The sequence below is a fragment of the Diabrotica virgifera genome, chromosome 3, assembly GCF_917563875.1.
Source record: "Diabrotica virgifera virgifera chromosome 3, PGI_DIABVI_V3a".
In the NCBI taxonomy this organism is placed as follows: Eukaryota; Metazoa; Arthropoda; class Insecta; order Coleoptera; family Chrysomelidae; genus Diabrotica; species Diabrotica virgifera.
Genome location: NC_065445.1, coordinates 19,377,896 through 19,402,681, shown reverse-complemented (window position 1 = coordinate 19,402,681; position 24,786 = coordinate 19,377,896). Strand labels below are relative to the sequence as shown.

The 24,786-nt window shown below is 32.1% G+C and overlaps 1 pseudogene; it reads right to left on the bottom strand.

Annotated features, from left to right (window-relative positions):
• Positions 1 to 919: 919 nt before the first annotated feature.
• LOC114328414 (tubulin alpha-8 chain-like) overlaps positions 920 to 24,786 on the bottom strand; it is an 82,307-nt pseudogene continuing 58,440 nt past the window's right edge.

Below are 24,786 nucleotides of genomic sequence, written 5' to 3'. Positions count from 1 at the left end.
TGTAAGAAAAATTTGAAAATATAGGAAGGGTGGTATAAGAATTGCGTTTTCATAGTATCCCAAATCCCTAAATCAATTTCGATGCAGAAGATTACATACATCTCATAGTGGGCGGGTGGAACTCGCCATGCAGCTACCTCATCGTGATGAGTTCTGGGTTAAATAAATAATAATATGTATACAAAATAATGTTAAATATGTCCATAATAGTTCAATGTAACAAACTTTCGTGCCCAATATTGATTCAAACAAAGAGCTGCACAGTTCACAGCGCAAAAATAGTAAATAAATATGAATTGTTTACCCCTCTTTTATATTTTTAGTCCTGGGGGCTGCTTAAATTTTTTAAAATCATGATGAAAATTTCTTAACGAGATAGTAGCATCGATATTAATATTTTGGACACTAGCCCGCCCCAACAATAAAGCAAAAAAAAATAATTTTTTTAGGCCCCCGGGGGCCCGGTCAAAAATATTTTAATTCAGCCTATGTTTGGTACACAGTATAAGGACTACCATACACAACTTTTTTTTTACTAGCCCGTTTAAAATTTCCCAAAAAAAAATTTTTTTGCCCTTTTTCGGCCCGGCCTAATGGCCAGTATAGACATACTGCTACTGAAATACTGAAAAATCTTAGAAAATAGCAACAACAAATGTATGTGAAGGAAATGATAACACTTAAATACATGACGTAACAGACGAAAAAAGATAAAATCAGGAATGAGTACATTAGGAGATGCCTAGGGCTGACATCAACTGATGCCAAAATGAGAGAGCATAGTTTAAGATGATTCAGATGTGTTAAACACCGCGATGTTAATCGCCCAATAGGAAGAACTGCAGATTTGAAAGTTCCTAGATACGATAGGAGTGGGGAAGACGTTAGCAGAGGATCTGTCACTGAAGAAGATTTAAATTTAATTCTCTTCAGCTCCTTCATCCTCACCTTCTCCAGAATACATACCAACTTTTTCATAATCTTTCTCCAAAGCAGCCAAATCTTCACTAGTTTCGGAGAATTTACTTTCTGCCCCCCCCCCCTCTCCTACATATCAGTGGACGAAAGCTCTCTTGGCATGCATAAGATCGAATTTGTGGTCCAATCTTGCTCAGGCCTCAGCAATAGCTGTAGTGTTGGACAACATACATACAGCACGTTGTACTTTAGCCAAATCATATTCAGGTACTAAAATTGGTGGTTGATAGTGATACTTTTAAATAAGTTAGGCACCAGTCTACAAATTGTGTGGTACGTTTGGTCTTAATGGTTGCAATTGTAGTATTTACATCTTTTGGTACAACATTCCCTCTGTATAACATACAAAAAGCCATGTATTTACAATGTATTGGTTATCTGGTTAGCAGCTTCAAAAGAGGCATTGGTGATTTCAGCTACAGAAAGTTGTTCATGGTAAGCCTCTTCAGCAGAAATTACTGGGGCGTAGGTGACAAGAGGCAAGTGTCTAGGAGGGTGAGGAACCAAGTTAGTTTGGAATTCTGCCAAATTAACATTTAGAGCACCATCAAATCTTAGAGAAGATATCGTTGAGATACAATTTGGCCCATAAGTCTGTTCAAGTTGGTGTAGAGTTAGTGTTCGATGTCTAGATTACGTCTGTAGATGTCATAGAAGGCTTCATTATCGACCGTAAAGGCACAGTCTGAGTGTTAAAAGTAGTGTGGATGGTGAGGATTGAGTTGTATGGCTCTACTATAGCAGTAGATTCTTGAGGAGCTGGGTAGATGGTGAATTCCGTTTTTGATTTTAACCGTAGTCAACAGATAGGCGTTTCATCAACAAAGAAGTGAAACTAGATCCAGTACCACCACCAAACAGTGGAAGATCAAGGCACCTTGAAGTCCAATAGGTATATTGATCATCCATTTTACAGATTCTGTCTAATATTAAGTCAACTTGACTGAGATTGGTAGGACTCAAGATATAAACTTATAATGTAATGCGCAAAACCGATCCTGAATAGAGAATATAGCCAACGAAAATGATAGTCGACGTTTTTGTTCAATAGTTTGTTCCTGTCTTATCAAAAATATCCAAAGATTTTTGAGTGTGATATGATTGTATTACATCTTTTGTAGGATTAAATTTATGATTCTGTTAATATTACTAATGTTTATATAAAATAAATTTCGATATCTAAAGTGTACGGTTATCCATCCCATCGTATTAATAATTCTGGCTGCAGGCATGCCCCTTGTTGCTTCGGTGGTGGAATAGAATAACTGAAAATTTCAATCTTGTTTGCGATGTACTTTGCCGTTCGACTTCATTAGCGTAACTGTTGTTTTAATCAACTTTATACATACTCTCAGTTCTGATGAGAAAACATACTTAGAATATATGCTTTTACGTTGTGTTTGTTTGTAAAGTCGTGTGAAGTTCCATGGAGTAGAATGATTAGAAAACATATTAAGATTATCTTGAAATTTAAAATCACATTCTCACTTTTACAAAAACAATCAGGTTTATTTGGTCCACACAGTAATGTTTTAATTAGCTACCTCCATTTGACTAATGCTCTTTTTAGCACTGTCTACAAATCGCACCTCCGCTCAAACAGAAGGTTACATTGGATGCGTAACCGTGCGATTTTTACACGTGCGCTCACGTACGACAACGTGTCGTCAGATAATATGTTTACATTGGGAATGTTTTGTGCCGTAGTCTGATCAAAAATGGACGAAGAAGCAGATGATTTTTATTTAATGGAAAACAGTTGTTTAAATGTATGCTTCTGAAAAAGAAAAAGCAATATTGGATAAATGATTTATATATAAGAAGAGATGAAGAAGGTGAATATGTTACCATTTTCGAACCATTAAAGAAGCAACCGACAAAGTTTTTTGAATACTTTAGAATGTCGCCATTAACATTTGAATATTTACTCGAAAAGCTCCATAGCAGACTGGAAAATACTCGAATTTTCGTAAATGTATCGAACCTGAACAAAAATTAATGGTAACCCTTAAATAAGTATACATACGTAGTAATATTTTTTAACTATTTATTTATATATTTTTAATAATAACATAGTATTATGTAAAACTATGAAAATATCGAGATGCATGTCCCTCCTGTTCGCTGTAGAATGAAGCATTCAATATTTCAAGGTACTCTGTACTATAAGAGTTTATTGTTTGTGAAACAGATGCTCCAGTAGATCCTGAAGTAGCAGTAGTACATGGTGAAATCTGCGGAGTAGGAACGGTAGCTTGCTGTGGATTTGAGACTTGACCAAAACCAGACTGCATATAAATTTGTTCGTTTAAAAACAGTTGCTGAATATTCACACGCATTTGCATATTTCCCACAGGTGTAAGTTGTTTCAACTGTGGTAAGAGGCTCAAAATGGTATAACTGGAAGTAGAAAATAGATGAAAATATTTTCATTAAATATATCACTCTTCAAAACCCCTTCATTACAATTTTCATGATTCTGTTGCCTTTAGTTTTCGAGATATTTCTAATAGGCCCTTTATCAGCTATATATTGATTTCGTTGAATTCATATAATGGAAGTATAACTTCTTACGTGCGTACAAAGTACACACATTCTTTTTTTTGAGTTGTGATACTATACAGATAAAATAACAAAAAATTTACGAAATATTATTTATCAAAAGTGGCTCTTGCAGTAATAGACAAGAAAGAATCTGTTTTTAGGTGGATGAGAGAGGTGGCAAACGGATTTTTGCGGATAAAGTTAGGTGACACCTTCAGTAATAATAAATTGACTTATGCTTCTTCTCAAATGTGCCAGGAACAATAATAAAAAAATAAAATTTTTAAAAATTTCAAAAAATGTCGTTTTTTTTTCTACTTTCTTTGCTTATAACTTTAAAACGATTCATTTTGTAACAAAGTCGTATAGAAATAAAACAAAAATAATTAAATTTTCTATCAGATACAATACAATTGGTTAAAAATGTCAGAATTTAACACTCTTGCTGCAAAATAGCAATAAATATATAATAAGGGGGCCTCCTAATTCGCTTAGAAAATTTTTGTAATGTGTTAAAACCGTACACCAAATTTCATTAAAATTGACTTACTAGATTTTGCATAATAATTTTGCAATCTAAACTTTTTAAAAAATTATTTTTTTTTTAAATCTTGCACAACAAAAACTAGAACATACGAAGATTTGTTAATTTTTTTAAATATAAAGAAGCACTCCACCTATTAAATGCACTTTACAGAATTGAAATCGGATTACTTAAGCAGCCTCAGCCATGTTTTAAAGTTATAAACAATTTTTTGGCATATAAACAAATTAGTGCTGTGTCCAGGAGGGGGTGCTACGGACTCCTATATTTAGATGGACTTACCCAAGTTTTTTATGTATTTTGACCCGTAGAAAACGAATTTTTTGGGTAACAGTTGATCCCGATGTCGATAAGATTGTTATATACAAAGAACTTGAGGAATTACATAACATCAATTTTTCGCAAAATAAAACATTTTTTTGTATTTCTTGGGTAATTCTAAGCAAAAAATGTTCTTAAAAGTTTTTTCGTAGGATACATAGTTTTTGAGTTAAACGCGGTAGAACATTCAAAAAATAGAAAAGTCGCAATTATTTTTGAACGAGAAGAACTTTTGATTAAAAAATAAAATAGCAATTCTGCTGAAAGCATTTGAAAGTTTAAGTCAAATTATACCGGTTTTAACTATTTGCATTGCTAAACATTAATTTTTTTATTATTAAACAAAGCTATTTTTTTATAAGACAAAAAATTGTTTATAATTTTAGAACATTGCTGAGGCCCCTTAAATAATCCGATTTTAATTCTGTAAAGTGTATTAGATAGGTAGAGCACCTCTTTATATGCAAAAAATTAGCCAACTTCTAAATGGTCTACTTTTGGTTCAGAAAGATTTTAAAAACTTTGAACTTTTCTAAAAACATTTATATTGCAAATTTATTATGCAAAATCTATTAGGTCGATTTTAATGAAATTTGGTAGACCATTTAAGTAAGTTATAAGAATTTTCTAAGCGAATTACTAAGGTACTAAGTGCCACCAAAGTGGTTAAGAAAGATTGAATAACAACATGGCCTTGCCTCCTTATTTTGTTTTTATTGCTATATTGCAGAAAAGGTAATACCTTAAGACATTTTTGACCAGTCGTATATCATACAAAATTCAATTATCTTTATTTTATTTCTCTACGACTGTGTTCCAAAACGAATCGATTTAAAGTTATAAGCAAAGAAACAGAAAAAAATCGATGTTTTTCGAAATTATTAAATATTTTAATTTTTTTTATTAATGTTCCGGGCATATTTAAGAAGGAGCCTAAGTCAATTATTATTATTGAAGTTGTCACCTAACTTTATCTGCAAAAATTCGAATGCCACCTCTCACATCCAAAAATACACGATTTTTTACAGATTAGTCCTGGTCTATACAGAATGTAGTATCATTATTATTATCTGGTTAAAAGACTTATAATTTTTAATGATGTAACTGTAAATACAAGTAATAACATTAAACAAAAAATACTGCAAAATAAAGATAAATAAGTGATAAATCTATCACTTTTCTTGAGCACATACGCAGATTGTTTTGAAAAAGTAATCACAGTAGAAAAACAGACACTTCTACATACGCACTTCACCTTCTAGATCATAATCATTCTTTCAATGAAGAGTTTCAAATTCTACAAATTCAAAATAAAGGCCTTAAGCTATCTTTTTTAGAATCTATGGAAATTAATAAATTGAAAAATACGGATAAAATTCTGAATGACCAACTCGAGACAAACAGCTCCCCACTCTTCAAACTCTTCAGTTAAAGACTTAAAAAGGCAAACACATTGTAAACTATATCACTTGAGAAAGGCACTCTGCCGAAACAGCTGTAGTCACTTAGTTGTAATAAATTTTGTGGAAGTATAGAAAACTAACGTTTTCAGTGTTTTATTGTTAGATAATTCTGCAATTCTTTGGTCACGTGGTTCGCAGAGGTGACGAGAGTTTAGAGAGATTAATTGTTTCTGGAAACGTTCCGGGGAGAAGATCAAGAGGACGATCACCAACTAGATGGTCTGACCAAATAAAGTATTCAGCTGGAAACTCATTCTGCGAAGCTCTTAGAGCAGCTGAAGATAAAGACCAATGGAGAAACATTGTTAGGAATATTGGAAGAAATCACTATCCTCAGTAACGGGGAAGCGATAAGAGAGAGAGAGAGAGAGAGATACAGTTCTTCCACTCTAACTTTTCCCATTCTTCGCGATTAATTTTCAAGCAAGTTGAATAAAAAATATAGTGAAGCGTACGTCGATGCGTTATATTGATACGTACTGTCAAGAGTGTCAGTGGTAATAATTCGGAAATGGCTATTATTCCGTGAACGTAAGTTAATTTATTGAAGTGTTTAACCTTTTTTCACTATTGAGGAGATTGATCATCTCAACATTAAACAGCTTGAACACCGTACAGACTATTACGAATATAAAGATAAATGAATATAGAACGGTAATAAATAAATTAAAAAAAAGTCAAAACAACAAAGTTACTATTGTTAAGAAGATTTAATATTACCTTCTTCAGCCTGTGTTCGTCCACTGCTGTACATAGGCCTCTTCCATTTGCTTCCACCGATTTCTACTGTTGGCAGTTCTCATCCACTGCTTGCCCGCGCCGCGACTTGATTGATATCATCTGCCCACCTCTTCTGCGGTCTGCCTACTCCGCGCCTGTTCTCTCTTGGTCTCCAGTTTGTTAGTCTCTGTGTCCATTTTTCGGGATTATCTCGGGCAACATGTCCGACCCATTGTCACTTGAGCCTTGTTATACGTTCTGTGACATCAGTAATCTTTGTTCTTTCACGAATGCCGATATTTCGAATTCTGTCTCTCAAACTAATCCCTAGCATGGCCATCTCCATCGCTCTTTGGGTTGTACTGAGCTGCTCTAAGGTTTTCGTTGTAAAGGCCATGGTCTCCAGTCCATATGTAGTTACAGGCAAGATACATTTTTCATAAACTCTACGTTTTAGACACATTGGTATATCTTTATTCTTCAAGATAAAGCTTAACTTGCAGAAAGATACCCAAGACAATTATATGCGTCTTTTTATTTCGGCTATTTGGTTTTATTTGCTGATTTTAATGGTATGTCCAAGATATATATAGTGGTCTACATTTTCAAGACTGACGTTGTCAATAACAAGATTAGTTTGTACATTACTCATTATTTTTGTTTGCTGAAGTTTCATTTTGAGACCTATTTTATTTGACTGCTGGTTTAATTCCTTTATCACTTGCTCCAGTTCCATGATATCTGTACTGAATAATACTATATCATTCGCAAACCTCAAATGACTCAAACCTACACCATCAATGTTTAGACCTTTTTCGTCCCAGTCGAGCTGTTTGAATATATTTTCCAATGCTAAGGTAAAAAGTTTTGGTGAAATAGTATCACCTTGTCTAATACCTTTACCAAGGCGTATTTTTTCGGTTTTTTGGTCTTCATTGATTTTGATGTGGAATGTGGCCTGTTCATAAATGTTTTTAATGAGTGTAGTGTACCGTGAGTCTATTCGAGCATCCCTGAGGGCTGACAAAAAGGACAGGTTTCAATACTATCGAAAGCCTTGTGAAAGTCAATAAATGACATATGTAAAGGTACATTATATTCTGTGGTCTTTTTTACCAGTGTTCTGATAGTTTTTAAGTGATCGTTAGTACCAAACCCTTTTCGAAATCACGCCTGTTCAACCGGTTGATATAAATCAAATTTTTGTGTTATGCGGTCGGTTATTTTAATTAATATTACCTAAGGTTGAGAAATACAAAAAACTATCGGATGAAATAAGTAAAAAAACAATAATTAATAGATTTAATATAATATTAAACCTTTGGGGAAACTGTGAATCCAATGAACATTTTTCAGAAATTGAGGTATCTTTGTCTGGGGACCCAAAATTCAGTATTGCAACTTTTCTTTTATTTAACTGAAATATTATATTCATTTTTTACAAATGTTAAACCAAATAAACTTTACTAATAAATAAATAAAACTTTATTTAATTTACAAGACCCAATAAACAATAAAAGCAAATAAATCAAAACATTGTCACTGTCACTGTCCTTGAAAATAATAATTATAAACGTCAAAATTCATAAGCTATCAAAGACGTTCGACATTATTTTCCTTGTTTAACTTATTATGATTTCTGTGGAAAACCGACTTAATTTTGCGATACTAATTTCTGTGAGTTAAAAAGAGACCTAGTATAAAAAGTTGTTCGTGAATAATTTCGTGCATGGGAAAAGTTAGAGTGGACATACTACAAGAAGGTTTATAAATTTTAATGCAAAAAAGTGCAAAAAAATGGTAAAATAACTCAAATGTTTTCAAACATACAAACTGTGAAACAACAGATCCTTTTTTATTATTTCTCATGCTTAGCTATGTTTTATTTACAAGCCAACATAAAACTGAAGAAATGCATTTTTTATTTGGCGTTGTTGGTATTTAGGGTAGGTACAGCACCGGCAATGCGGTATTGAAATTTGCATTCAAATAAGGGCGGAAAGGCAGGAAGGTTAGAGACAAGGAGGTTCAGGTGTAGGGAGGAAAGAGGTTTGTTTGCCAATTATAAGCATTCCAGGATTGAGGTGTTGTTGGAACGCAAGCTAACTTAACTGGGTCGAAATTATTGAAAGTGAATATCAAGGAGGGCGAACGATGAGAGTGCCAAACTGCCGAGCCCGACACACTTCAACGCCTGTCGATTAGAGCACTATTTATTAGGGTGGGTCGAAAAACCATAATGTTTCATTTTTTAATCGCTATACCGTGGAAAACTTGCCTTTGGGGTATATAAGTAAAATGCAAAGTAAAATAAAGTTATATATTGAACCCCCAGCTAGCGCATCATACTTAAAATTTAGTTTTTTTTCAGAAATCAAGACATTTTTCAATTATTTTTACAATCTTTAGCCAATAATATTTAAACGTGCTATAGTGAAAACTGTTTAGTTAATAGTTTAAAAAATAGGAAATAAATTTGAAACAGACAATATCTTTTAATTTGCGGTAGCGCAAAATACTCAAAAATTGTTAAAATTCTCATATTAGCACCTTAAAAGAAGGTGTGGTCTAGTATGTTGTGTTGGGTGTTAATAGCACAATCCATTTTTTGTTCTTTTACTTTACACCTCAATTAATTGGAATAGAATTATTATAATGTGTTTAAAGTTATAAAGGATATAAATAAAACAATTTTTGATAACATGTTTAATTGAAACAAAAAAGAAACCAATTTGTAGCCAAACAATGTCAACAAATTAAATTAAATTTTGACTTTAGGAAGAGTCTTTACTCATTATTTCTGAGTGGGTACGTTGAAGCTGCGCTTGCTGTCAAACTTTGGCATCGAAGCTCTGGATGCTACGGCAGATCTTATGAAACCATCTCATTCCTAACCACTAAGAGGACTAGTTAATCGCAATCTTTTGAGTAAAGATGAATAGTATCTCCTAGACATAAGTTGTGCGATAAAGTCAGGCAACTGCCCTGTGGACTTATCTGTTCGAGAACCGGGTCCACTTTCCCACTCTCGATAGTTGACTACAGCTAACAGAGTTTTGAGACTGTATGTAAGTGTGGAAACGTCTTCAGTTGAACATAAATTGTTAGTATCCTTTATTTTTAAATCATACATGGTTCAAAATAAAGTACAGCAAATACATAACAGATGGACCTGAACACGTTTTTGGGGCTATCAAATCAACCAGATTTCTACCAGAGAATTTGATTAAAGTAGTTGATCCTGTAATCGAAATAAATGCATTTTTTCCCACCCAGAAAATTTGCTACTGAGGATGATAGTGGATGAAAGGAAACACATAAGAGAATTAGGATTCCGAAGAATAATCAAAGCAAGAAACGGAAACAATTAGGGTTTTTCGACTTCCAAAAATCACCTTTCATGCGACTGATTCTACTGAATTATTTGATTGGCACACCACTGAAATTACACCACCATCACTGTTACGGAGAGTCTCTGATGATGAAGTTTGGGCTAAAATCACTGCTGGTGAAACACCCGAAAATTGGAACTTTGGAAAATTTCCATGTCATACTAAAGCCGTGGAACACTGCGTCAAGTTAGTGACTGAAGCATCTAAAAAAAAGTCGTCGGTGCTAAGTAATGAGATGGTTTCATAAGATCTGCCGTAACATCCAGAGCTTCGATGCCAAAGTTTGACAGCAAGCACAGCTTCAACGTACCCACTCAGAAATAATGAGTAAAAAACTCTTTCTAAAGTCAAAATTTCATTTAATTTGTTGACATTGTTTGGCTATAATTTGGTTTCTTTTTTGTTCCAATTAAACATGTTATTAAAATTATAAGTTGTTTTATTTATATCCTTTATAACTTTTAAACACACTATAATAATTTTATTCCAATTAAACGGAGTGTAAAGTAGAAGAACAAAAAATGGATTGTGCTAATAACACCCAACACAACATACTAGACCACACCTTCTTTTAAGGTGCTAATATGTGAATTTTAACAATTTTTGAGTATTTTGCGCTACCGCAAATTAAAAGATATTGTCTGTTTCAAATTTATTTCTTATTTTTTAAATCATTAACTAAACAGTTTTCACTATAGCACGTTCAAATATTATTGGCTAAAGATTGTAAAATTATTGAAAAATGTCTTAATTTCTGAAAAAAAAACTAAATTTTAAGTGTGATGCGCTAGCTGGGGGTTGAATATATAACTTTATTTTACTTTGCAGTTTACTTATATACCCCAAAAGCAAGTTTTCCGCGATATAGCGATTAAAAAATGAAACATTATTGTTTTTCGACCCACCCTACTATTTATAAATAGCTTAATCTTTTCCACCCAATAATAATATGCCAAATATACAGAGGGGACCAAAAGACTAAAAACTTAAATAGAAAAAGCCTATTCTGCAATAAGGAGATTTCAAATTTAATTCTTGCAAAGTTTTATATTAATATATAATTTTATATATACTTTGAATTTTTAAATACAACACCATGTATATTGTACCTTTATTAAAATCTCCACTTCAAAGTCAGTTGGTTATTCTATCTACCCATGAGTTCTTCAGCACTGTTCGGTACATCCACATCTCGAATACCCCCAGCCTCCTTACGTCAATTCTCTTCAATGTCCATGCTTCCATCTAGCAGTATAATACAGATAGCACACATAACCTCATCAGTCGTATTTTTAACTCAAGGTTTAATTCTCTACAGCAGAAAAGCCTCTTCAATCTTGTAAATATTCTTCTGGCCTATTCAATTCTTATTTCTCTATGTATACTAATTTCTCCATGTTTTTTAGAAATTAGTATACATAGTTTCATCGATAACTCTTTGCCTTGGATCTGCAACATTTGCTGGTTTAGTTTTATAAATTATACTTTCAAGAATCTTTAATAAAAACAATATACAGGAATCAAATCGGAAATGTCTTATCTAATCTAAATAAATCCAAACATTTAGGCCATCCGCACACAGAGCTACTAAAAAGAAAACAGTTGGTAACTTCAGTTACTAATCAGTTACTTATTAGTCACTGCCCATGTATTTTAATGATTATCCGCACACATCGCGACTAGTTAGTAGCCGGTCCTGTATTGCGTCAGTGATCAGTCGACAGTGGACTCTCTACGTGCAGGTCGCTTGGGGACTAGTTTCTAGTTTGTTGTAATATTTTATTAAAGTTTAACACGCGAAATGGCGAAATTGGTAGAAGAGTCTATTGTGGGAAATATAACTTGTGGGAAATATAACTTGTGGGAACAATAACAAATACAAAAATAGTACTAATATTTAATTTAGCTACCGATATCTTAAGTATTACTAGTTTAAGTAGTATTAGTGGTGTAGAATGTTTTCATTTAAATTAAATCAATGTTACTTCATTACCTGAAGGTTATTAAAATACTTTTTTTCCGCTCCAACACATTTTCGCATTGGAGTATTTTTCTTGTGAATTGCAAGTACAAGCAATTGTACTACATAAATGTAAATAAGATTTTTTTGACATCCTATAAAATGCAAGAAATTTAGCATCACTTTCTTGTAATTCTTTAGCAGCAACAAAGGCTCTGCAATTTATATTTTTTGCAATGTAGGGATGAACTCAAAACTTCCTTTTTTCTGCTTTTTGCTTCTTCTGTTGTAGTAATAAAGAATAATATCTGCATCCCTTGAATCACTAGACATTTTTAACGCAATAATAATATTCAATAATATAATATAAAGGTTTAAAATTTAAATACCGTATAACAAAGCTACTCGTACAGTCAAGAAGTGACTAGTTTTTATTAATTTTCAGTACCGTAGTGTGCGAGTCACAGTTAGTATTCAGTTGGTAATTCTAGTTGCTAACTAATTTAGTTTCTTTTTAGTAGCTCTGTATGCGGACGGCCTTACGCTAAAATGAGCTGTAGTTCCTTATAGTAGGGGCTTTGTCCTTATAATATTTTTTAATATGTTTTTTGTCGACAATTACTCTTGCATGAGGCATTTATAACCTCCTATAAGATGTAAGATTTTAACCATTGCAATTATATAAAAACATTTCTTAAAATTCTATATAGAAAGCTCGGAAGATGGCATGTAGCATGCTGAAAGTACTAAACTAATTTTAATAAATAATTTTACACAGTATCACAAGATAAGCAAACAATATAGAAGCAGCACAACAAAAATATGACGGTAAATACATATTAAAAATAGAAACAAATTAATTAGAGAAATTTCTAATTACTGAGAGTCTAAAGGAAGGCTACACATAGCACCTACAGACCTATACCTACTCTTTAAAATATATCTGAATGAGGCGCTCTCAACGTGGAGACGAAAGTACTGCAATATGGGCAACCCAATTTAAGACGAGAGATTTACACGATACACTTCGCTGACAACCAAGCCATTATAATTGAAGACGAGAGTGATATAGAACATATGCTTAGACAACTGGAAGAGGAATAAATCAAGTGGAGCCTCATAATTAACATAAAAAAAAACGAGTACTTAGTTGCATGAGAAAAACTAATTGAAAACTAAACTAAAATTAAAATGGGAACTATTAAATTAACTGAAACTCCAAATAACATCAACAGCAAAGGTTAACGAAGAAATACATTCCAGGATTGGCCAAGCAAGATCAGCTACTAGATAGATACACGGACTATTTTGGAATAATAAAATAACAAGAGAAAATATAACAAGAATTTATAAAACAATAATAAAAAGGATCGGGTTGTAAGGCTCCGAACTCTGAAAAATATATCAAAGAAACAAATTAAAAATTAGAGCCATGGAAATGAACTACTGGACACAATATTGCTGGCTCACTAGACTTGATATTTTGAGGAACGAAGATATTAGGAAAGAAATGGAAATTGATCTAGATAGAATAGACACAATTGAAGCCAAAAGACTGAGCTGGTATGGACACCTACAGAGAATGCTTGAAAATAGATGGCCAGTATTATGTAATCCATAAAAATGGATTACACCCACTGGAAGGAAACGAAGTAGACCAAACGTTCCTGAAAAAAAGATGTTGAAGGTGCAGTGACTCCCAGAAATTTTTAAAACTGAATATTGCTTTGACGGAAAACACTGGGAATATTGGAGATATGTCACACGTCTCTAGTTGGTGTAAGGATAAAAGTATCCAATTACAATATTAATTTGTCCTTCTATTGACGGAGGAGTTGTATTTACAAAATCTCTGAGTCAGATAGACATGGATAATTCAAGGTTTTCCCATTTTTTTTTAACTAAAATAGCTATTTGTATAACAAGGGAGGAAAGTGTAACTTTTCCTCCCGAGAATGAAGTTTACTGCCCGACGCGTAGCGGAGGGCAGTAATCATTCAAGGGAGGAAAAGGCACTTTACTCCCATGTTATACATATGGTTTTTCCACCTTCCTCAAATAACAAGTAATTTTGTCATTTTTACTTAATTTATTTATGTAACTAACCAACAAAATTTATTAGAACTAAAACAACAAGTAGGTACAATATAACTGTCAGCTGTCAAATATAAGTCAAATTATTAATGTAAACATTGTTAAATCAAAATAACAATTTACTGTTTTTTACCATTCTGCAAAATATAGGATGTTTTATAAATAAACGTTAAAATGTATAGATACTCCGTAATAGAAAATAGATATTATACAGGGCGTCAGTAAGTTATATTTCATGAATGAAATATTATGACGTCACTTTTACTTTTCCTCCCTAGGGAGGAAAAATATTTTCCTCCCTAGGGAGGAAAAGTACAACTTTGCTCCCTACAATCAGGTCCGGAAAAGTATACTTTCGGTAGAGGTAGGTGGAAAACAATATTTTTTCTGTTTTATTGGAAGAACGTAAACAATGCAAATAGCACTTGTAAGCGATGACCCATTTTCAGTGTATTTTCACTTCACTCTCCAGTTTGTCTTTTGCTTTTCCGTCGAAACTTTTATTTGCCGGTAAAATTCAATTATCCTACTGAACTAACAAAGTAGCCCTAACCGTTACCCGAATTTAGAGAAAGACCCGACTCTTCCGGAGGACCGACTGTTTTTTCTTGTCCTCCAAACTCCGGCTTAAAAAATTGGGGCAGCATTTTAAATGGAGTAATGAAACTTAAATTTAATGTTGTCGCCAGTGTGGCAGCAATATATTTCTATACTCTGGGCAAATTAGGAGAAAACAGGGAAAAGTTTGGTATGGTCATTTCACGTCATTTTCTCCTTGTTGTCATATTTTAAATTTGAAAAAATTTTTAGGGGATAATCAGATTTGTTTACATTCTATTCCTATTACAGCGAGTATTTCATTGGCTAGAAATAGTGACGAGTATAATATTATGACGTCATTATTAGGTTTGGTGACATTGTAAATTGTAACTGACGTTTGTCATAATTAGGGAGCGGATTTATATGCGAGCAATTTTGATGAAATATGCGCAAAAATTACGAAATATGCGCAAGAGATGCACAATAATTTCAAAAAATGGGCATTTTGAGAAACCACCTATTTATCTACAATAGAATAAATGTATCGATTTTCCACTATCATCTTTTGATTTTTTTCTTGGATTTTTTTCTTGGAATATATTTCCAAAAACTTTTTAACATAGGCTTTTCCAGTTCTTTCAAAGGTATGTTTGCCCAAATCATCGCCTCGCATAAACCCGAATTAAATTTACATTGTTCATTGGATGAAGTCATCAACGATTGTCTACTATCAATGGGTAACTGATCAACTTTCGATTCGCTCATCTTCTTGCATTTTGACTTATGTAGTTCTATCCCGACGTGTTGTATAACCGAAAATTTTCGCTGAGATGGTATCTGCGACAATAATACATATTTTTTCCAACTGCTTAAACTTAAAATGTTAAGAAGAGAAAGCCGCCAAATATTATTTATTAAATAAAAAAGAGGAAGAAAGTAATCTTAAACTAACCATTTTACTACATGCTTTTCAGAATAATTTTCCGTTGGTGTAAGCTGGGGATAGGTTCTGATCCGGGAATAAACCAGGCTAGAATCTTTCGGCATATTTCACTATTCACAAACACAAGTACTTTTACTCACAAACTAAACATTCGCATTGACCGAGTAAAGGTGACTAATTTTACTGATTTACAGGATCTGATTTAAATCATATTGAAATTTCCGTTAGAGAATCGTAACACGATGTTTAGAGGTGTAAATACTCTCTTAACAATAGGGCATTTAATACCCTACAATCATTTTATGACGGCATACTATACGATTATTGTGGGTAAAGATCGGGTGTTTTCTAAGAAAAAGCGAAAAGGTAGTGAATGAGCCGAATTTATGTAGGTAGTTCTCGAAAAGGTATGACTCCATGTGTTGGGGAATATTTTGTGTAGAATTAAAAAATTTTTGAATTTTTTCGTTTGGACAAAAATGTTTTTAAATAGACACATAATATGCACGTTTCTTTAAAAATATGCAAAACTTGGTAAAGTTGTCAAATATGCGAAATATGCAAGCAATATGCATTTAGCATAAAATCCGCTTCCTAGTCATAATATTGGAGGTTAAATATAATATATGTAATGTCAAAATATTTTTTTAAATTATAATCTAGAAAGGTGAAATTTAGATATATTATTGTTTTAATACAATTTAAATAAAATATTCAATAATTTGAATTAAAATTAAATCAAGAAACTAAAGTTATCGTCAAGAAACTAAAGTAACAAACTTTAGTGTGTAGGATAATTTATATTTCATAGGAAATCAACTTCACATGTATTCACACTTATAGGAGAGATCTTTGGAGAGATAGGAAATATCTTTGTGTCACTTTGTTAAAGACAAATAGAAACCGTGTCGCCGGTAGCTGCTGTGGTAAATACATATATGTTTTTTATTTGGCAACAGCGCTTTCCTGTTAAACTTGACGGCAGCGAAAAAACTAATATATGAAGAAAAATTTGTTAAATTTGTTTCAAGTTTGTACCAGTGGGTTATGATGTCATGAAATATATTTCATGACATCGTAACCCACTGGTACAAACATGAAACAAATTCAATTCAACAACACGTCATATTATGACGTGTACGCCTAATTGTTTGACATTTCGATTGCTGGAATCGAATCTAAAGATTACATAATAGGGCTTTTCATTCACAGTCATTTGTTTCGAGCTTCTGTCATATGTCGTATAATCCGTGTATATTAATATTATACAGAGATTATACAACATATAACAGAAGCTCGAAACAAATGACAATCGATGAAAAGCCCTATTGATAATATCGGTTTGCGAAGTTCGCGCAAAGTGTGCTATTTTGTATATTAACAAATTACCGCTCCGGAATCGTGTTTTTTTTTCAATTATTGCTGTGTGCCTCCGAAGATTTTAACTTTAAACCAAAAACACCTGAATCTAAATTCACCGTAATTTAATTCTGCATAGATATATTTTTTCCGATTTCCTTGGAAAATTTTCCTCGGAAAATCCGAGTTTTCCCAACAAAATATTTTATTCTTAAATAAAATTTTAGGGAAGTAATTATTATTTATTAACTAGCTGACCCGGTGAACTTCGTTGCACCTTAGATAATGTGTCATAATTAGATAATGTGTCATAATTTTAATTCTAGATTAATCGGAAAGAATTCGGAAAGAATTATTCACCTGCAAAAATCAAGGGAATGTCACCGAAATTATTATTCCACTAGCTCTCCAAGACGAAATTTTTAAATAATACGACGTGTTCTGAGGAACTAGAAACCTCGAATAATTTTAGTGATGACAACTTTAGTATGGTTCTGATTAATATTCGTTCTATATAAGAAATAAAACTGACGAATTGTTTTTGTTTCTAGAGGAATTAGGATTTCCCCAGATAGTTGCTGTTACAGAACACTGGCTTGCAGTCAACGAGCATTTTTTTGTAGAGAAATATACCACAATTGCTAGGTGTGATCGTCCAAACTCAGCTCATGGAGGCACCCTAATTCTTTCTGCAAACAATGATTTTTCTCTGATAACAAAATATGACTTTTTGTTGAATGAAGCCTTCTTTGAATTTTCCTTAGTTTTTAATAAAAATCTTAATCTTTACATTATTTGCATCTATAGATCACCTGACTCTTCCGTGGAACTTTTTTTCAGAACCTGCTAAATTTGTTAGATGACTTGCCTCAAGAAAGCAGGAAAATTCTATGCGGAGACTTCAACATAAATTATGCTGCTGCTTGTGCTACCCAAATGTTCTTGGTCAACATATTTGAATCATATGGTCTCTCAATGCACGTTAATTCTCCTACAAGGATTACAAAAACTACATCTACCATAATTGATTATATTGTCTCCGATTTCTCACCCCTTGATGTTTGCTCTACAGTTATTAACGCGAAACTATCGGATCATGAAGCAGTATATACGAAATTTAACATCTTCAGCAAATCCTCCTCGAAAACCCGACGTTTAGGTAGGATTTTTCCGCTCGGAATTTTCATAAATTTCAAAATTTATGTTTAACTTCTGACTGGCATTTTCCTTCTACGGACGTGGACTATAAATTCAGTGATTTTTTGGAGAAGCTTGTCTGTATCTTCAATAAGGCATTTCCTTTAATTACGATTAAGCCAAAACGTCGCAAACCCTGGACTACCAAAGGTATCCGCATATCAGCAAAAAATATGCGTTCACTACTTTATATCAAGAAATTTACTACCAACGTCTCTGTCACTCAATATATCACCAATTACAGAGTCACATACCTAAAACTCATCAAATCAGCTAAAAAGCCTACTATCAAAATCGTCTGGGAAGCTCCAAAAGTGTTGCAAAAGAAGCTTGGTCCATAATAAACGATCTTCGAAATAAAACCCACGCAGCTCAAACATTTGCCCTTCCAAACCCTGAAAATCTAAACGAATACTTCATTAACGTGAGTAAAAATATAACATCAACTATTCAGTCTCAACAAGATCCCATTTCCTATCTCCCTAATTCAGAGATTGTCTCGAATTCATTCTTTATAAGACCAATCTATAAATCTGAATTGATCCAAACGATCAATAATATCAAAAGCAAATCATCTTGTAGTACTGATGGACTATCCATAAAAATCTTCTCAAATCTCACAGATAATGTGTTAGAACTCCTCGTGTCACTAATTAATGATTCCTTTGAAAACGGTAAATTTCCAGAGTGCCTAAAGACAGCCATTATTATTCCTCTTCATAAAGGTGGCGAAAAATCTAATGCCTGCAACTATAGACCTATTGCCCTACTACCGGTACTCTCCAAAATTATTGAGAGGCTCATAAAAACCCGACTTATATCCTTTACCTATAACAATATTTTATCACAAAATCAGTTCGGCTTCTTAACTAATAAATGTACAACTGATGCCATGTTTTCTGTACTTCACGAGGTTTACCAAGCACTAAACAATAATCTTTATACTGCCACTGTTTTCTGTGACTATTCCAAAGCTTTTGATTTTGTAAATCACAACATTTTGATTTAAAAAATTAATTACTATGGAATTCGAGGTATTTCTTTGAATTGGTTCAAATCTTACTTAGATAAGAGGAAACAATTGGTTAGAGCAAATGATACTGACTCTAGTCTCAAAAACATTATATGTGGAGTACTACAAGGTTCAGTATTGGGTCCTCTACTTTTTCTGATCTTTATAAATGACATCACTAATTTAAAAATCGATGGAAAAATTTTTCTTTTTGCTGATGATACCAGTATCACTTGGAGCAACTCAACTATTGCAACTCTTCATGCAACTATAACTTCTGATCTTCTTACGATAAAAACCTGGTCTGACTCATAGATTTAAGAAGCCCGAGATGTAACATGAACCTATTTAGATAGCTGCGCGAATGTTGCCTTGTTTCTAAACAGAATTGCAGGGGTGGGGAGCTTCTACATAAATGAAACAGAGTTGGATTCAGAATAATTAATAATATTTATTGAATTAGTTCCGAAAATAACACAAATTAATATACACTTATTTAACTAATTACACTAATCGTATTGACTAATCACAAAAAACAACATAAAGTTTTACAATAAAAATAATCAATGATCAAAAACTAAAAAATATTTTCATTGTCCAGAGAATAATGTCATTTTATTATGAAAAATTCTTTTACTTTTACTAGTATCTATAATTGTTTTATTATAATGATGAATTCGGACGTTAATGTAGGTGAAAATTATTAATTTTAATAAATTGGAATAATGTGACTCTAAAAAGGAATAATGTTTGAAATGGTTGTTTAAGTTCTTAAATAATAATTGTTCTGTTAATCCTTTTAATATATGGACATTAACAATATTAACATTAATACTTTTATTAATGTTTATGTGGCACTGTAGCACTTTTTCGGCAGTAGAGCAAATAATAACAACATCGTTGGATGGATAAGTTAAATTTAATGTATCTCTTTGGTTGATGAATGATGTCAACAAGTCTGCTCGGTCTCCTATAAATGCGTTTACACAGTCTTCACATTTCAAAATTTTCGATATTTTATAAACGACATATCCTGAAATGTATATAATAACTTCTCTCTTGTAATGTGTAAATGATAAGTTCCTTAATTGAAGTGATATAAAATTCGTATTGGATATGTCATCGTTTTCATCAACACATCCGTCTTCAACAATTCGTTCTCTGCCACAAGACTTATTAATTATTTTTTCAGGAGCCATAACTGTAATCAGTTCTAAAGGAATACAATTTCCTTTAAAACTATCCCTTAGTTCTAAATGTTTTAACATTTTTTTATAAGCTGCCTTAAACTGTTTAGCAGTTGGATTATTGTTATAACCCCCCATTGATCTAATTAACACAAAAAAAGTTCTGATCTTGACTTAATTTATAGGTTGGAATATACACTAATAAATTTGTTTCCACTAATTGTTTGTACAAATGTTGAAGACTATTAATACAAAATAGAAATCCCAAAACTCCCATTTTTCTCTTCCTTTCGCAAAGCTTTACCCCGTTAACTAAAGTTAATGATTTTAAATATTCAGCAGTTTCGGTTAAAAAGTCATTATTTTGATATAATTCTCTGTATTTAAAGGCTTTTTATAATCTTTTTGTGACATATTTCTAGAATTAAAAACATCAAACAAATTATTTAAGATACGAATAAAATTGACCGTAGCAGCAGAGTTACTAAATTGTTGTAACTGTAAAACTTCTGTTGAATATTCAATAGCATGTGCCACAGAGTTACTAAATAATTGTGTTGCCAACCTTACTTTCATTTTTTGTTTTTTATAATTAATATGAGATTTTTTAAATTTATTTCGTAAATGAACCCCCTCTTCCGCTTGGAGTTTATTTAATTCCTTAATATATTTCCACTCTACAGTTTCACCATTATCATCAACTAAAATTAGTTTATCTCCTAGTGTGTTTCTTAATAATTTTATCATATGACACGGGTCGAACAGAACTGCAATGTCTTTATTTGAATTTTGTGAAGTAAATGTAGATTTTAATGAATTTAATTAAAAACTACACCCTAACTCTTTTACCATTGTCACATTATTTTATGCACCATCAAAAGTTACTGATATCAGTGATATCACTTCTACACCAGATTGATTTACCAAATTTAAGCATTGTAATATTAAATTTTGTTTTTGTTTGCCAGTTAATAAATCGATTAAGAAATACCCTACGGGAAGTTTCCAAGAGCTATTAATACATACTAACATAAATACTATTGCTTCCTTGGCAATTGAATGACAATCCGTTTGTAAGTCAACTCCATAATCTACGTATCCATAATATCACACACTCTTGATTATACACCATCAAATTAAAGTAATGTATCAAAAGTAACTGTATTAATCATTAATAATGACTAACTTATGTTTACATGCTTTATTTACTTTATCACCCTGTATAATGATTATGTGAGAAGTTTGATGAAATATGGTGTCTAAATTTTTGTAATATTTTTTTAAGTTATATTACATTGCATTAATATATATTTAGAATAAACAACTAACAGACTACGACATCTTGAGCATATACATATATAAAAAAATAAACAAAGCAATACAATGCTAAAATAAGTAACTCGGTACTTTTTACAATTACAAACAATCGGGCCTAATACCACCCTGGCCCTGGTGTCGAATGTAAACAAACCGGCGCGGTATTTGAATTTAAATACTGTTCAATACTTACGTAAACAAATGAATACTTCTTTTATCACGTCGGCATACTTTAGATTTGTTGTATACACATTGTTTTACAATACATCGACTCATTTTGACACTAAAATCACAAAAAAAACAGAAACTATTTTGATATTCACAATTTAATTGCTTGCGTTAACCTTCAACGGCACGAAACAAAATATGAGCTTCGAACATTATCGGCGGTTCTCGTCACGATACGATGCTAATGTCCACTCCAATTGGTGGAATGGCGTAGGTAGGGATAAAGAAGAATTTGGCACGCTGCGCAATGAACCATATTACATCTCGGTGTTTTCATTAATCTAAGGTCTGACTCTAATTTACTCTCCGTTAACGTGGATAAAACGGTAGCATTATCATATAAAGGTGCTCTTCAACCCCTGCTTGTGAATAGCAGCCAGATCTCTACCGTTGATTCTGTAAAATTTCTTGGTATTCTTTTAGACAGCAACCTCAAATGGTCCCTTCATATCGATTTGTTAAGTAAGAAACTCGCCTCGGCCTGCTATGTCATAAGATCTGCTTCGAAGGAACTCAATTTAGCATCTTCTAAAATAACATATTTTTCTTTATTCGAGTCTCACCTTCGATATGGTCTTCCTTTTTGGGGGTCTAGTACAGCTGCCCAATTTAATGTTATTTTCAAATTACAAAAAAGAGCAATAAGATATCTGTTTGGCCTCAGAAGAAGAACCCATTGCAGAAGTTACTTTAAAGATCACGAAATTTTAACTCTTCCATCTTTGTATATTTTAGAAACTGTTTGCTTAATTCGTAAACACCTGCATGTCTTTCCAGCAAGGCCTCATCATGACTACTCCACCAGAAATTCAACTTTTGATGTCTATTTACCGATCCCGTCTTCTGAGTTAGTAAAGAAATCTATACTATATTCCGCAAAAAAAACTATACAACCATCTCCCTTTACAACTCAAATCTGCAACATCCTTTCTCAAGTTCCGTAAAATGACAAAAGCTCATTTATCTAAAAGACCATATTATTCAGTAGAAGAGTTTCTTAATGACTAACTAAGACATCACAGTAATGTACAAGTAACTAAAGTGTATTTATATATATTTGGGTGTCACATACAGCAGCTTAAACTTATTAGTTCCTTTGTTTGTGTTTTATTATATTATGTTGTATGTTCAATTTTGCAATTTAAAATAATTTTTAATATATTGGTTTCTGTTTTTTTACTTCATTTTTTTAACTTGTTTATATTTTTTTTATTGACGATTTATCTAATTTTATAAAATTGTATTTGTTATTGTTATGTATATCTTTTTCGTGACTCTATGTTAAGCTTTGTCCATAAATTTGTATAATTTTCAGTGACAATAAAGCATATTTCTCTAATCGGTCAAACGCAATTGCTGGAGATCAATAACTCAAAATCAACTGCTCGAAAATGAATTGCTCGATATAAAAATTGATCGAAATACAAATTGCTCGAATAAAAAAGAAAATTATATGTCCAAATATTTATTCACAATAATGCAAAATTTGTAGGTATATAAGAGAGGTACATTTAATAGGACAAATTATGTGATATTCCACGTATATAATCACAGATATTAATTTGTGGTTCATAATATGTAATTGTTTATTAAACGCAATAGCCTATCAACACTATCTCTATATCTTCTATGACCATTTTGAGGTTGTTTGCCACTTATGGATACTCGTTCTCAGAAGCATCTTTCAGTGCATCACAGTTTTTCGATTTCTTTCTAACGCATTAAGTTGGAAGTGACAGAAAAAAAGGTATATCCGTGATCACAGTTTGTTATAACATTTATTCTAATTGTTGATAGATGGCGCTATAATCGAACAAAAAATGATTTACGAATTATATATACGACTATAATCTGTACAATTTATAAGACTACAGTCCATCTAATTTACTTACCGTTGCACGTCATTATCTACGTTAGAGATATAAGTTGACATTGTTGCCCAATTACAAAAAAATTCTTGAATTCATTTTAAATCAAATACATCACACAATTTTTGCGGAAGTGGATTATACAGCAAAACAAATTAATATTCAATGTAAATAAATAAAAACTTTAGAAATAGAAAACAAGAATTAAGTTATAATCTTACGTTAAAATACATAATAAAAACAGTAAATATAATGAAACAAATACTTACAGTAAAGAATATAAACAAATATGAAGTGTCATCACCGCAACTGTCAAATAAATGTTACCAATTTATGCCCACGGTTATTAGACTTTATTACGGTTGTCTTGTCCGACGGTGGTGGGGAAACTTATATTTTTGACCTTACGTCACAAGAGTTTACATTCCCATATTTTTAAATTATTTTCGATCATTGAATGTGTGTTATTGTGTATATATGTGTATTATTTGTGTTATTATGAAATAATAAGACAAATAGTACACATTTTATCTTATACCGGGTGGCGAATCGTAAAAAGGGCCATAGGAAACTCAATGTAAAATTCTGAATTGTTGAATTCCTGCTTCCCTAATTATTCTACATCAAAAGTCATGAGATAATACTTGTAGAGAATTAAAATCTGTATTCAAATCAAAAGTTAAAATTGTTCTACGATTTAAATGCATTCCAAAATTTTGAAAAATATGATACATTTGCCACAATAGGTATGCGTGTAAAAGTAAGGCCACACGTTACTATTTAACTGACAGTGCTCACACCATTGACTGAATAAAAAAATCTTTATTATTAATCCTTTCTCCGCAACTGAGGGTATCTTATCAACTGTATTGTTTTTAAACAATAGATGATAAAATAAAAATATTGACAGTTCAAAAATGTGAAGATTATTGCATTGTGTGTGGCCTAAGTTTGGGCTGAAAACTAAAATGTATTACATTTTTACAAAATTTTGGAATATGTTTAATTACGTAGACCAATTTTAACAGTTATTTCCAATACAGATTTCAATCCTCTTCAAATAGTTTCTAATGTCTTTTGATGTAAAATAATTATTAGGGAAGCTGGAATTCAACAGTT